Genomic DNA, 12909 nt, shown 5'->3' on the forward strand with positions numbered 1-12909 from the left:
TCACCAGGTAAGCTAATAAAAAAGTTTCGTAACTGTTTTTGCTTACTGAAAAAAATCATGTGTTGGCAATGTAAAAAGACCTACAGGACATGATATTAGCAGGGGATCTTAAATTAAACTACTAAAGAGGCTCAACACTGTTTAGCTGCCAAAAGCAGTTGGAATTGGGCCTAAACAGTGTGGTAAGTCTTTAGGGGATGGCTATAGTGTATGTTTGACCTCTTCTAAATGTCTGTGCTGGCAATAAAAAGAAAAAGTTTCCAATTTAAATAGATAGAGAATAAAAACAATTTGCCAGTAATGTGAAAAAACCTACAGCACCTGGTGTTCCCATGTGGTCTCCCACCCAAGTACTAACCAGGCCCAACACTGCTTAGCTTCCAAGATCAGACGAGATTGGGCCTATCCAATGTGGTATGGCTGTAGGTGAGATACATGCACTTTTTTGCCCTCTTCTACTTCTATTACCAGGTAAGCTAATAAAAAAGTTTCCTAACTGTTTTGGCTTAATGAAAAAAATCATGTTTTGGTAATGTAAAAAGACCTACAGGACATGATATTAGCAGGGGATCTTAAATGAAACTACTAAAGAGGCTCATACACTGTTTAGCTGCCAAAAGCAGTTGGAATTGGGCCTAAATAGTGTGGTAAGTCTTTAGGTGATGGCTATTGTGTCTGTTTGACCTCTTCCAAATGTCTGTACTGGCAATAAAAAGAAAAAGTTTCCAATTTAAATAGCTATAGAATAAAAACAATTTGCCAGTAATGTGAAAAAACCTACAGCACCAGGTGTTCCCATGTGGTCTCCCACCCAAGTACTAACCAGGCCCAACACTGCTTAGCTTCCAAGATCAGACGAGATTGGGCCTATCCAATGTAGTACGGCTGTAGGTGAGATACATGCTCTTTTTTGCCCTCTTCTCTTCTATCACCAGGTAAGCTAATAAAAAAGCTTCCTAACTGTTTTTGCTTACTGAAAAAAATCATGTGTTGGTAATGTAAAAAGACCTACAGGACATGATATTAGCAGGGGATCTTAAATGAAACTACTAAAGAGGCTCAACACTGTTTAGCTGCCAAAAGCAGTTGGAATTGGGCCTAAACAGTGTGGTAAGTCTTTAGGTGATGGCTATTGTGTCTGTTTGACCTCTTACAAATGTCTCTACAGGCAATAAAAAGAAAAAGTTTCCAATTTAAATAGCTAGAGAATAAAAACAATTTGCCAGTAATGTGAAAAAACCTACAGCACCTGGTGTTCCCATGTGGTCTCCCACCCAAGTACTAACCAGGCCCAACACTGCTTAGCTTCCAAAATCAGACGAGATTGGGCATATCCAATGTGATAGAGAATAAAAACAATTTGCCAGTAATGTGAAAAAACCTACAGCACCTGGTGTTCCCATGTGGTCTCCCACCCAAGTACTAACCAGGCCCAACACTGCTTAGCTTCCAAGATCAGACGAGATTGGGCCTATCCAATGTGGTATGGCTGTAGGTGAGATACATGCACTTTTTTGCCCTCTTCTACTTCTATTACCAGGTAAGCTAATAAAAAAGTTTCCTAACTGTTTTGGCTTAATGAAAAAAATCATGTTTTGGTAATGTAAAAAGACCTACAGGACATGATATTAGCAGGGGATCTTAAATGAAACTACTAAAGAGGCTCATACACTGTTTAGCTGCCAAAAGCAGTTGGAATTGGGCCTAAATAGTGTGGTAAGTCTTTAGGTGATGGCTATTGTGTCTGTTTGACCTCTTCCAAATGTCTGTACTGGCAATAAAAAAAAAAAGTTTCCAATTTAAATAGATAGAAAATAAAAACAATTTGCCAGTAATGTGAAAAAACCTACAGCACCTGGTGTTCCCATGTGGTCTCCCACCCAAGTACTAACCAGGCCCAACACTGCTTAGCTTCCAAGATCAGACGAGATTGGGCCTATCCAATGTGGAATGGCTGTAGGTGAGATACATGCACTTTTTTGCCCTCTTCTACTTCTTTCACCAGGTAAGCTAATAAAAAAGTTTCCTAACTGTTTTGGCTTAATGAAAAAAATCATGTTTTGGTAATGTAAAAAGACCTACAGGACATGATATTAGCAGGGGATCTTAAATGAAACTACTAAAGAGGCTCATACACTGTTTAGCTGCCAAAAGCAGTTGGAATTGGGCCTAAACAGTGTGGTAAGTCTTTAGGTGATGGCTATTGTGTCTGTTTGACCTCTTCCAAATGTCTGTACTGGCAATAAAAAGAAAAAGTTTCCAATTTAAATAGCTAGAGAATAAAAACAATTTGCCAGTAATGTGAAAAAACCTACAGCACCTGGTGTTCCCATGTGGTCTCCCACCCAAGTACTAACCAGGCCCATTACTGCTTAGCTTCCAAGATCAGACGAGATTGGGCCTATCCAATGTGGTATGGCTGTAGGTGAGATACATGCACTGTTTTGCCCTCTTCTACTTCTATCACCAGGTAAGCTAATAAAAAAGTTTCCTAACTGTTTTGGCTTAATGAAAAAAATCATGTTTTGGTAATGTAAAAAGACCTACAGGACATGATATTAGCAGGGGATCTTAAATGAAACTACTAAAGAGGCTCATAAACTGTTTAGCTGCCAAAAGCAGTTGGAATTGGGCCTAAACAGTGTGGTAAGTCTTTAGGTGATGGCTATTGTGTCTGTTTGACCTCTTCCAAATGTCTGTACTGGCAATAAAAAGAAAAAGATTCCAATTTAAATAGCTAGAGAATAAAAACAATTTGCCAGTAATGTGAAAAAACCTACAGCACCAGGTGTTCCCATGTGGTCTCCCACCCAAGTACTAACCAGGCCCATCACTGCTTAGCTTCCAAGATCAGACGAAATTGGGCCTATCCAATGTGGTATGGCTGTAGGTGAGATACATTCTCTTTTTTGCCCTCTTCTCTTCTATCACCAGGTAAGCTAATAAAAAAGCTTCCTAACTGTTTTTGCTTACTGAAAAAAATCATGTGTTGGTAATGTAAAAAGACCTACAGGACATGATATTAGCAGGGGATCTTAAATTAAACTACTAAAGAGGCTCAACACTGTTTAGCTGCCAAAAGCAGTTGGAATTGGGCCTAAACAGTGTGGTAAGTCTTTAGGTGATGGCTATTGTGTATGTTTGACCTCTTCTAAATGTCTGTGCTGGCAATAAAAAGAAAAAGTTTCCAATTTAAATAGATAGAGAATAAAAACAATTTGCCAGTAATGTGAAAAAACCTACAGCAACTGGTGTTCCCATGTGGTCTCCCACCCAAGTACTAACCAGGCCCAACACCGCTTAGCTTCCAAGTTCAGACGAGATTGGGTCTATCCAATGTGGTATGACTGTAGGTGAGATACAGGCACTTTTTTGCCCTCTTCTACTTCTTTCACCAGGTAAGCTAATAAAAAAGTTTCCTAACTGTTTTGGCTTAATGAAAAAAATCATGTTTTGGTAATGTAAAAAGACCTACAGGACATGATATTAGCAGGGGATCTTAAATGAAACTACTAAAGAGGCTCATACACTGTTTAGCTGCCAAAAGCAGTTGGAATTGGGCCTAAACAGTGTGGTAAGTCTTTAGGTGATGGCTATTGTGTCTGTTTGACCTCTTCCAAATGTCTGTACTGGCAATAAAAAGAAAAAGTTTCCAATTTAAATAGCTAGAGAATAAAAACAATTTGCCAGTAATGTGAAAAAATCTACAGCACCAGGTGTTCCCATGTGGTCTCCCACCCAAGTACTAACCAGGCCCAACACTGCTTAGCTTCCAAGATCAGACAAGATTGGGCCTATCCAATGTGGTATGGCTGTAGGTGCGATACATGCTCTTTTTTGCCCTCTTCTCTTCTATCACCAGGTAAGCTAATAAAAAAGCTTCCTAACTGTTTTTGCTTACTGAAAAAAATCATGTGTTGGTAATGTAAAAAGACCTACAGGACATGATATTAGCAGGGGATCTTAAATTAAATTACTAAAGAGGCTCAACACTGTTTAGCTGCCAAAAGCAGTTGGAATTGGGCCTAAACAGTGTGGTAAGTCTTTAGGTGATGGCTATTGTGTATGTTTGACCTCTTACAAATGTCTCTACAGGCAATAAAAAGAAAAAGTTTCCAATTTAAATAGCTAGAGAATAAAAACAATTTGCCAGTAATGTGAAAAAACCTAAAGCACCTGGTGTTCCCATGTGGTCTCCCACCCTAGTACTAACCAGGCCCAACACTGCTTAGCTTCCAAAATCAGACGAGATTGGGCATATCCAATGTGGTATGGCTGTAGGTGAGGTACAGGCACTTTTTTGCCCTCTTCTACTTCTATCACCAGGTAAGCTAATAAAAAAGTTTCGTAACTGTTTTTGCTTACTGAAAAAAATCATGTGTTGGCAATGTAAAAAGACCTACAGGACATGATATTAGCAGGGGATCTTAAATTAAACTACTAAAGAGGCTCAACACTGTTTAACTGCCAAAAGCAGTTGGAATTGGGCCTAAACAGTGTGGTAAGTCTTTAGGTGATGGCTATTGTGTATGTTTGACCTCTTCTAAATGTCTGTACTGGCAATAAAAAGAAAAAGTTTCCAATTTAAATAGATAGAGAATAAAAACAATTTGCCAGTAATGTGAAAAAACCTACAGCACCTGGTGTTCCCATGTGGTCTCCCACCCAAGTACTAACCAGGCCCAACACTGCTTAGCTTCCAAGATAAGACGAGATTGGGCCTATCCAATGTGGTATGGCTGTAGGTGAGATACATGCACTGTTTTGCCCTCTTCTACTTCTATCACCAGGTAAGCTAATAAAAAAGTTTCCTAACTGTTTTGGCTTAATGAAAAAAATCATGTTTTGGTAATGTAAAAAGACCTACAGGACATGATATTAGCAGGGGATCTTAAATGAAACTACTAAAGAGGCTCATACACTGTTTAGCTGCCAAAAGCAGTTGGAATTGGGCCTAAACAGTGTGGTAAGTCTTTAGGTGATGGCTATTGTGTCTGTTTGACCTCTTCCAAATGTCTGTACTGGCAATAAAAAGAAAAAGATTCCAATTTAAATAGCTAGAGAATAAAAACAATTTGCCAGTAATGTGAAAAAACCTACAGCACCAGGTGTTCCCATGTGGTCTCCCACCCAAGTACTAACCAGGCCCATCACTGCTTAGCTTCCAAGATCAGACGAGATTGGGCCTATCCAATGTGGTATGGCTGTAGGTGAGATACATTCTCTTTTTTGCCCTCTTCTCTTCTATCACCAGGTAAGCTAATAAAAAAGCTTCCTAACTGTTTTTGCTTACTGAAAAAAATCATGTGTTGGTAATGTAAAAAGACCTACAGGACATGATATTAGCAGGGGATCTTAAATTAAACTACTAAAGAGGCTCAACACTGTTTAGCTGCCAAAAGCAGTTGGAATTGGGCCTAAACAGTGTGGTAAGTCTTTAGGTGATGGCTATTGTGTATGTTTGACCTCTTCTAAATGTCTGTGCTGGCAATAAAAAGAAAAAGTTTCCAATTTAAATAGATAGAGAATAAAAACAATTTGCCAGTAATGTGAAAAAACCTACAGCAACTGGTGTTCCCATGTGGTCTCCCACCCAAGTACTAACCAGGCCCAACACTGCTTAGCTTCCAAGATCAGACGAGATTGGGCCTATCCAATGTGGTATGGCTGTAGGTGAGATACATGCACTTTTTTGCCCTCTTCTACTTCTATCACCAGGTAAGCTAATAAAAAAATTGTCCTAACTGTTTTGGCTTAATGAAAAAAATCATGTTTTGGTAATGTAAAAAGACCTACAGGACATGATATTAGCAGGGGATCTTAAATGAAACTACTAAAGAGGCTCATACACTGTTTAGCTGCCAAAAGCAGTTGGAATTGGGCCTAAACAGTGTGGTAAGTCTTTAGGTGATGGCTATTGTGTCTGTTTGACCTCTTACAAATGTCTGTACTGGCATTAAAAAGAAAAAGTTTCCAATTTAAATAGCTATAGAATAAAAACAATTTGCCAGTAATGTGAAAAAACCTACAGCACCAGGTGTTCCCATGTGGTCTCCCACCCAAGTACTAACCAGGCCCAACACTGGTAAGCTTCCGAGATCAGACCAGATTGGGCCTATCCAATGTGGTATGGCTGTAGGTGAGACACATGCTCTTTTTTGCCCCCTTCTCTTCTATCACCAGGTAAGCTAATAAAAAAGCTTCCTAACTGTTTTTGCTTAATGAAAAAAATCATGTGTTGGTAATGTAAAAAGACCTACAGGACATGATATTAGCAGGGGATCTTAAATTAAACTACTAAAGAGGCTCAACACTGTTTAGCTGCCAAAAGCAGTTGGAATTGGGCCTAAACAGTGTGGTAAGTCTTTAGGTGATGGCTATTGTGTCTGTTTGACCTCTTACAAATGTCTCTACAGGCAATAAAAAGAAAAAGTTTCCAATTTAAATAGCTAGAGAATAAAAACAATTTGCCAGTAATGTGAAAAAACCTACAGCACCTGGTGTTCCCATGTGGTCTCCCACCCAAGTACTAACCAGGCCCAACACTGCTTAGCTTCCAAGATCAGACGAGATTGGGCATATCCAATGTGGTATGGCTGTAGGTGAGGTACAGGCACTTTTTTGCCCTCTTCTACTTCTATCACCAGGTAAGCTAATAAAAAAGTTTCATAACTGTTTTTGCTTACTGAAAAAAATCATGTGTTGGCAATGTAAAAAGACCTACAGGACATGATATTAGCAGGGGATCTTAAATTAAACTACTAAAGAGGCTCAACACTGTTTAACTGCCAAAAGCAGTTGGAATTGGGCCTAAACAGTGTGGTAAGTCTTTAGGTGATGGCTATTGTGTATGTTTGACCTCTTCTAAATGTCTGTGCTGGCAATAAAAAGAAAAAGTTTCCAATTTAAATAGATAGAGAATAAAAACAATTTGCCAGTAATGTGAAAAAACCTACAGCACCTGGTGTTCCCATGTGGTCTCCCACCCAAGTACTAACCAGGCCCAACACTGCTTAGCTGCCAAGATCAGACGAGATTGGGCCTATCCAATGTGGTACGGCTGTAGGTGAGATACACGCACTTTTTTGCCCTCTTCTACTTCTATCACCAGGTAAGCTAATAAAAAAGTTTCCTAACTGTTTTGGCTTAATGAAAAAAATCATGTTTTGGTAATGTAAAAAGACCTACAGGACATGATATTAGCAGGGGATCTTAAATGAAACTACTAAAGAGGCTCATACACTGTTTAGCTGCCAAAAGCAGTTGGAATTGGGCCTAAACAGTGTGGTAAGTCTTTAGGTGATGGCTATTGTGTCTGTTTGACCTCTTCCAAATGTCTGTACTGGCAATAAAAAGAAAAAGTTTCCAATTTAAATAGCTAGAGAATAAAAACAATTTGCCAGTAATGTGAAAAAACCTACAGCACCAGGTGTTCCCATGTGGTCTCCCACCCAAGTACTAACCAGGCCCAACACTGCTTAGCTTCCAAGATCAGACGAGATTAGGCCTATCCAATGTGGTATGGCTGTAGGTGAGATACATGCTCATTTTTGCCCTCTTCCCTTCTATCACCAGGTAAGCTAATAAAAAAGCTTCCTAACTGTTTTTGCTTACTGAAAAAAATCATGTGTTGGTAATGTAAAAAGACCGACAGGACATGATATTAGCAGGGGATCTTAAATTAAACTACTAAAGAGGCTCAACACTGTTTAGCTGCCAAAAGCAGTTGGAATTGGGCCTAAACAGTGTGGTAAGTCTTTAGGTGATGGCTATTGTGTCTGTTTGACCTCTTACAAATGTCTCTACAGGCAATAAAAAGAAAAAGTTTCCAATTTAAATAGCTAGAGAATAAAAACAATTTGCCAGTAATGTGAAAAAACCTACAGCACCTGGTGTTCCCATGTGGTCTCCCACCCAAGTACTAACCAGGCCCAACACTGCTTAGCTTCCAAGATCAGACGAGATTGGGCACATCCAATGTGGTATGGCTGTAGGTGAGATACAGGCCCTTTTTTGCCCTCTTCTACTTCTATCACCAGGTAAGCTAATAAAAAAGTTTCGTAACTGTTTTTGCTTACTGAAAAAAATCATGTGTTGGCAATGTAAAAAGACCTACAGGACATGATATTAGCAGGGGATCTTAAATTAAACTACTAAAGAGGCTCAACACTGTTTAGCTGCCAAAAGCAGTTGGAATTGGGCCTAAACAGTGTGGTAAGTCTTTAGGTTATGGCTATTGGGTATGTTTGACCTCTTCTAAATGTCTGTTCTGGCAATAAAAAGAAAAAGTTTCCAATTTAAATAGATAGAGAATAAAAACAATTTGCCAGTAATGTGAAAAAACCTACAGCAACTGGTGTTCCCATGTGGTCTCCCACCCAAGTACTAACCAGGCCCAACACTGCTTAGCTTCCAAGATCAGACGAGATTGGGCCTATCCAATGTGGTATGACTGTAGGTGAGATACATGCACTTTTTTGCCCTCTTCTACTTCTATCACCAGGTAAGCTAATAAAAAAGTTTCCTAACTGTTTTGGCTTAATGAAAAAAATCATGTTTTGGTAATGTAAAAAGACCTACAGGACATGATATTAGCAGGGGATCTTAAATGAAACTACTAAAGAGGCTCATACACTGTTTAGCTGCCAAAAGCAGTTGGAATTGGGCCTAAACAGTGTGGTAAGTCTTTAGGTGATGGCTATTGTGTCTGTTTGACCTCTTCCAAATGTCTGTACTGGCAATAAAAAGAAAAAGTTTCCAATTTAAATAGCTAGAGAATAAAAACAATTTGCCAGTAATGTGAAAAAACCTACAGCACCAGGTGTTCCCATGTGGTCTCCCACCCAAGTACTAACCAGGCCCAACACTGCTTAGCTTCCAAGATCAGACGAGATTGGGCCTATCCAATGTGGTATGGCTGTAGGTGAGATACATGCTCTTTTTTGCCCTCTTCTCTTCTATCACCAGGTAAGCTAATAAAAAAGCTTCCTAACTGTTTTTGCTTACTGAAAAAAATCATGTGTTGGTAATGTAAAAAGACCTACAGGACATGATATTAGCAGGGGATCTTAAATTAAACTACTAAAGAGGCTCAACACTGTTTAGCTGCCAAAAGCAGTTGGAATTGGGCCTAAACAGTGTGGTAAGTCTTTAGGTGATGGCTATTGTGTCTGTTTGACCTCTTACAAATGTCTCTACAGGCAATAAAAAGAAAAAGTTTCCAATTTAAATAGCTAGAGAATAAAAACAATTTGCCAGTAATGTGAAAAAACCTACAGCACCTGGTGTTCCCATGTGGTCTCCCACCCAAGTACTAACCAGGCCCAACACTGCTTAGCTTCCAAGATCAGACGAGATTGGGCATATCCAATGTGGTATGGCTGTAGGTGAGATACAGGCCCTTTTTTGCCCTCTTCTACTTCTATCACCAGGTAAGCTAATAAAAAAGTTTCGTAACTGTTTTTGCTTACTGAAAAAAACCATGTGTTGGCAATGTAAAAAGACCTACAGGACATGATATTAGCAGGGGATCTTAAATTAAACTACTAAAGAGGCTCAACACTGTTTAGCTGCCAAAAGCAGTTGGAATTGGGCCTAAACAGTGTGGCAAGTCTTTAGGTTATGGCTATTGGGTATGTTTGACCTCTTCTAAATGTCTGTGCTGGCAATAAAAAGAAAAAGTTTCCAATTTAAATAGATAGAGAATAAAAACAATTTGCCAGTAATGTGAAAAAACCTACAGCAAATGGTGTTCCCATGTGGTCTCCCACCCAAGTACTAACCAGGCCCAACACTGCTTAGCTTCCAAGATCAGACGAGATTGGGCCTATCCAATGTGGTATGACTGTAGGTGAGATACATGCACTTTTTTGCCCTCTTCTACTTCTATCACCAGGTAAGCTAATAAAAAAGTTTCCTAACTGTTTTGGCTTAATGAAAAAAATCATGTTTTGGTAATGTAAAAAGACCTACAGGACATGATATTAGCAGGGGATCTTAAATGAAACTACTAAAGAGGCTCATACACTGTTTAGCTGCCAAAAGCAGTTGGAATTGGGCCTAAACAGTGTGGTAAGTCTTTAGGTGATGGCTATTGTGTCTGTTTGACCTTTTCCAAATGTCTGTACTGGCAATAAAAAGAAAAAGTTTCCAATTTAAATAGCTAGAGAATAAAAACAATTTGCCAGTAATGTGAAAAAACCTACAGCACCAGGTGTTCCCATGTGGTCTCCCACCCAAGTACTAACAAGGCCCAACACTGCTTAGCTTCCAAGATCAGACGAGATTGGGCCTATCCAATGTGGTATGGCTGTAGGTGAGATACATGCTCTTTTTTGCCCTCTTCTCTTCTATCACCAGGTAAGCTAATAAAAAAGCTTCCTAACTGTTTTTGCTTACTGAAAAAAATCATGTGTTGGTAATGTAAAAAGACCTACAGGACATGATATTAGCAGGGGATCTTAAATGAAACTACTAAAGAGGCTCAACACTGTTTAGCTGCCAAAAGCAGTTGGAATTGGGCCTAAACAGTGTGGTAAGTCTTTAGGTGATGGCTATTGTGTCTGTTTGACCTCTTACAAATGTCTCTACAGGCAACAAAAAGAAAAAGTTTCCAATTTAAATAGCTAGAGAATAAAAACAATTTGTTAGTAATGTGAAAAAACCTACAGCACCTGGTGTTCCCATGTGGTCTCCCACCCAAGTACTAACCAGGCCCAACACTGCTTAGCTTCCAAGATCAGACGAGATTGGGCATATCCAATGTGGTATGGCTGTATGTGAGATACAGGCACTTTTTTGCCCTCTTCTACTTCTATCACCAGGTAAGCTAATAAAAAAGTTTCGTAACTGTTTTTGCTTACTGAAAAAAATCATGTGTTGGCAATGTAAAAAGACCTACAGGACATGATATTAGCAGGGGATCTTAAATTAAACTACTAAAGAGGCTCAACACTGTTTAACTGCCAAAAGCAGTTGGAATTGGGCCTAAACAGTGTGGTAAGTCTTTAGGTGATGGCTATTGTGTATGTTTGACCTCTTCTAAATGTCTGTGCTGGCAACAAAAAGAAAAAGTTTCCAATTTAAATAGCTAGAGAATAAAAACAATTTGTTAGTAATGTGAAAAAACCTACAGCACCTGGTGTTCCCATGTGGTCTCCCACCCAAGTACTAACCAGGCCCAACACTGCTTAGCTTCCAAGATCAGACGAGATTGGGCATATCCAATGTGGTATGGCTGTAGGTGAGATACAGGCACTTTTTTGCCCTCTTCTACTTCTATCACCAGGTAAGCTAATAAAAAAAGTTTCGTAACTGTTTTTGCTTACTGAAAAAAATCATATGTTGGCAATGTAAAAAGACCTACAGGACATGATATTAGCAGGGGATCTTAAATTAAACTACTAAAGAGGCTCAACACTGTTTAGCTGCCAAAAGCAGTTGGAATTGGGCCTAAACAGTGTGATAAGTCTTTAGGTGATGGCTATTGTGTCTGTTTGACCTCTTACAAATGTCTCTACAGGCAATAAAAAGAAAAAGTTTCCAATTTAAATAGCTAGAGAATAAAAACAATTTGCCAGTAATGTGAAAAAACCTACAGCACCTGGTGTTCCCATGTGGTCTCCCACACAAGTACTAACCAGGCCCAACACTGCTTAGCTTCCAAGATCAGACGAGATTGGGCATATCCAATGTGGTATGGCTGTAGGTGAGATACAAGCACTTTTTTGCCCTCTTCTACTTCTATCACCAGGTAAGCTAATAAAAAAGTTTCGTAACTGTTTTTGCTTACTGAAAAAAATCATGTGTTGGCAATGTAAAAAGACCTACAGGACATGATATTAGCAGGGGATCTTAAATTAAACTACTAAAGAGGCTCATACACTGTTTAGCTGCCAAAAGCAGTTGGAATTGGGCCTAAACAGTGTGGTAAGTCTTTAGGTGATGGCTATTGTGTCTGTTTGACCTCTTCCGAATGTCTGTACTGGCAATAAAAAGAAAAAGTTTCCAATTTAAATAGCTAGAGAATAAAAACAATTTGCCAGTAATGTTAAAAAACCTACAGCACCAGGTGTTCCCATGTGGTCTCCCACCCAAGTACTAACCAGGCCCAACACTGCTTAGCTTCCAAGATCAGACAAGATTGGGCCTATCCAATGTGGTATGGCTGTAGGTGAGATACATGCTCTTTTTTGCCCTCTTCTCTTCTATTACCAGGTAAGCTAATAAAAAAGCTTCCTAACTGTTTTGGCTTAATGAAAAAAATCATGTTTTGGTAATGTAAAAAGACCTACAGGACATGATATTAGCAGGGGATCTTAAATTAAACTACTAAAGAGGCTCAACACTGTTTAGCTGCCAAAAGCAGTTGGAATTGGGCCTAAACAGTGTGGTAAGTCTTTAGGTGATGGCTATTGTGTCTGTTTGACCTCTTACAAAAGTCTCTACAGGCAATAAAAAGAAAAAGTTTCCAATTTAAATAGCTAGAGAATAAAAACAATTTGCCAGTAATGTGAAAAAACCTACAGCACCTGGTGTTCCCATGTGGTCTCCCACCCAAGTACTAACCAGGCCCAACACTGCTTAGCTTCCAAGATCAGACGAGATTGGGCATATCCAATGTAATATGGCTGTAGGTGAGATACAGGCCCTTTTTTGCCCTCTTCTACTTCTATCACCAGGTAAGCTAATAAAAAAGTTTCGTAACTGTTTTTGCTTACTGAAAAAAATCATGTGTTGGCAATGTAAAAAGACCTACAGGACATGATATTAGCAGGGGATCTTAAATTAAACTACTAAAGAGGCTCAACACTGTTTAGCTGCCAAAAGCAGTTGGAATTGGGCCTAAACAGTGTGGTAAGTCTTTAGGTTATGGCTATTGTGTATGTTTGACCTCTTCTAAATGTCTGT

The 12909-nt window shown here is 39.2% G+C and overlaps 25 non-coding genes and 3 pseudogenes across 25 annotated transcripts; all 28 read right to left on the reverse strand.

Annotated features, from left to right (window-relative positions):
* Positions 1–309: 309 nt before the first annotated feature.
* On the reverse strand, positions 310–428 carry LOC146022065 (5S ribosomal RNA). Its single transcript, XR_014451533.1, has one exon. It is a non-coding gene; the product is annotated as a 5S ribosomal RNA (ribosomal RNA).
* A 346-nt stretch (positions 429–774) lies between these two features.
* On the reverse strand, positions 775–893 carry LOC146024086 (5S ribosomal RNA). The gene has a single exon (XR_014453480.1). It is a non-coding gene; the product is annotated as a 5S ribosomal RNA (ribosomal RNA).
* Positions 894–1237: 344 nt separating this feature from the next.
* LOC146025347 (5S ribosomal RNA) lies at positions 1238–1355 on the reverse strand (annotated as a pseudogene).
* Positions 1356–1378: 23 nt separating this feature from the next.
* LOC146022066 (5S ribosomal RNA) lies at positions 1379–1497 on the reverse strand. The gene has a single exon (XR_014451534.1). It is a non-coding gene; the product is annotated as a 5S ribosomal RNA (ribosomal RNA).
* A 346-nt stretch (positions 1498–1843) lies between these two features.
* Positions 1844–1962, reverse strand: LOC146023286 (5S ribosomal RNA). Its single transcript, XR_014452709.1, has one exon. It is a non-coding gene; the product is annotated as a 5S ribosomal RNA (ribosomal RNA).
* A 346-nt stretch (positions 1963–2308) lies between these two features.
* Positions 2309–2427, reverse strand: LOC146024112 (5S ribosomal RNA). The gene has a single exon (XR_014453504.1). It is a non-coding gene; the product is annotated as a 5S ribosomal RNA (ribosomal RNA).
* A 346-nt stretch (positions 2428–2773) lies between these two features.
* LOC146023860 (5S ribosomal RNA) lies at positions 2774–2892 on the reverse strand. The gene has a single exon (XR_014453262.1). It is a non-coding gene; the product is annotated as a 5S ribosomal RNA (ribosomal RNA).
* Positions 2893–3236: 344 nt separating this feature from the next.
* Positions 3237–3355, reverse strand: LOC146023982 (5S ribosomal RNA). Its single transcript, XR_014453382.1, has one exon. It is a non-coding gene; the product is annotated as a 5S ribosomal RNA (ribosomal RNA).
* Positions 3356–3701: 346 nt separating this feature from the next.
* On the reverse strand, positions 3702–3820 carry LOC146024466 (5S ribosomal RNA). Its single transcript, XR_014453846.1, has one exon. It is a non-coding gene; the product is annotated as a 5S ribosomal RNA (ribosomal RNA).
* Positions 3821–4164: 344 nt separating this feature from the next.
* Positions 4165–4283, reverse strand: LOC146023978 (5S ribosomal RNA). Its single transcript, XR_014453378.1, has one exon. It is a non-coding gene; the product is annotated as a 5S ribosomal RNA (ribosomal RNA).
* Positions 4284–4628: 345 nt separating this feature from the next.
* On the reverse strand, positions 4629–4747 carry LOC146024488 (5S ribosomal RNA). Its single transcript, XR_014453867.1, has one exon. It is a non-coding gene; the product is annotated as a 5S ribosomal RNA (ribosomal RNA).
* A 346-nt stretch (positions 4748–5093) lies between these two features.
* On the reverse strand, positions 5094–5212 carry LOC146022994 (5S ribosomal RNA). Its single transcript, XR_014452427.1, has one exon. It is a non-coding gene; the product is annotated as a 5S ribosomal RNA (ribosomal RNA).
* Positions 5213–5556: 344 nt separating this feature from the next.
* LOC146024139 (5S ribosomal RNA) lies at positions 5557–5675 on the reverse strand. Its single transcript, XR_014453530.1, has one exon. It is a non-coding gene; the product is annotated as a 5S ribosomal RNA (ribosomal RNA).
* Positions 5676–6022: 347 nt separating this feature from the next.
* LOC146025133 (5S ribosomal RNA) lies at positions 6023–6141 on the reverse strand (annotated as a pseudogene).
* Positions 6142–6485: 344 nt separating this feature from the next.
* LOC146024052 (5S ribosomal RNA) lies at positions 6486–6604 on the reverse strand. Its single transcript, XR_014453448.1, has one exon. It is a non-coding gene; the product is annotated as a 5S ribosomal RNA (ribosomal RNA).
* Positions 6605–6949: 345 nt separating this feature from the next.
* LOC146023851 (5S ribosomal RNA) lies at positions 6950–7068 on the reverse strand. The gene has a single exon (XR_014453253.1). It is a non-coding gene; the product is annotated as a 5S ribosomal RNA (ribosomal RNA).
* A 346-nt stretch (positions 7069–7414) lies between these two features.
* On the reverse strand, positions 7415–7533 carry LOC146023350 (5S ribosomal RNA). Its single transcript, XR_014452771.1, has one exon. It is a non-coding gene; the product is annotated as a 5S ribosomal RNA (ribosomal RNA).
* A 344-nt stretch (positions 7534–7877) lies between these two features.
* On the reverse strand, positions 7878–7996 carry LOC146021638 (5S ribosomal RNA). Its single transcript, XR_014451116.1, has one exon. It is a non-coding gene; the product is annotated as a 5S ribosomal RNA (ribosomal RNA).
* A 345-nt stretch (positions 7997–8341) lies between these two features.
* LOC146024393 (5S ribosomal RNA) lies at positions 8342–8460 on the reverse strand. The gene has a single exon (XR_014453776.1). It is a non-coding gene; the product is annotated as a 5S ribosomal RNA (ribosomal RNA).
* A 346-nt stretch (positions 8461–8806) lies between these two features.
* On the reverse strand, positions 8807–8925 carry LOC146022386 (5S ribosomal RNA). Its single transcript, XR_014451844.1, has one exon. It is a non-coding gene; the product is annotated as a 5S ribosomal RNA (ribosomal RNA).
* Positions 8926–9269: 344 nt separating this feature from the next.
* LOC146024063 (5S ribosomal RNA) lies at positions 9270–9388 on the reverse strand. Its single transcript, XR_014453459.1, has one exon. It is a non-coding gene; the product is annotated as a 5S ribosomal RNA (ribosomal RNA).
* A 345-nt stretch (positions 9389–9733) lies between these two features.
* LOC146024985 (5S ribosomal RNA) lies at positions 9734–9852 on the reverse strand (annotated as a pseudogene).
* A 346-nt stretch (positions 9853–10198) lies between these two features.
* Positions 10199–10317, reverse strand: LOC146024074 (5S ribosomal RNA). Its single transcript, XR_014453469.1, has one exon. It is a non-coding gene; the product is annotated as a 5S ribosomal RNA (ribosomal RNA).
* A 344-nt stretch (positions 10318–10661) lies between these two features.
* Positions 10662–10780, reverse strand: LOC146022488 (5S ribosomal RNA). Its single transcript, XR_014451942.1, has one exon. It is a non-coding gene; the product is annotated as a 5S ribosomal RNA (ribosomal RNA).
* Positions 10781–11125: 345 nt separating this feature from the next.
* LOC146024075 (5S ribosomal RNA) lies at positions 11126–11244 on the reverse strand. The gene has a single exon (XR_014453470.1). It is a non-coding gene; the product is annotated as a 5S ribosomal RNA (ribosomal RNA).
* A 346-nt stretch (positions 11245–11590) lies between these two features.
* Positions 11591–11709, reverse strand: LOC146021640 (5S ribosomal RNA). Its single transcript, XR_014451118.1, has one exon. It is a non-coding gene; the product is annotated as a 5S ribosomal RNA (ribosomal RNA).
* Positions 11710–12055: 346 nt separating this feature from the next.
* Positions 12056–12174, reverse strand: LOC146023707 (5S ribosomal RNA). Its single transcript, XR_014453115.1, has one exon. It is a non-coding gene; the product is annotated as a 5S ribosomal RNA (ribosomal RNA).
* Positions 12175–12518: 344 nt separating this feature from the next.
* On the reverse strand, positions 12519–12637 carry LOC146023173 (5S ribosomal RNA). Its single transcript, XR_014452598.1, has one exon. It is a non-coding gene; the product is annotated as a 5S ribosomal RNA (ribosomal RNA).
* Between the last annotated feature and the right edge of the window lie 272 nt (positions 12638–12909).

The sequence above is a fragment of the Crinia signifera genome, chromosome 7, assembly GCF_055691185.1.
Source record: "Crinia signifera chromosome 7, ASM5569118v1, whole genome shotgun sequence".
NCBI lineage: Eukaryota > Metazoa > Chordata > Amphibia > Anura > Myobatrachidae > Crinia > Crinia signifera.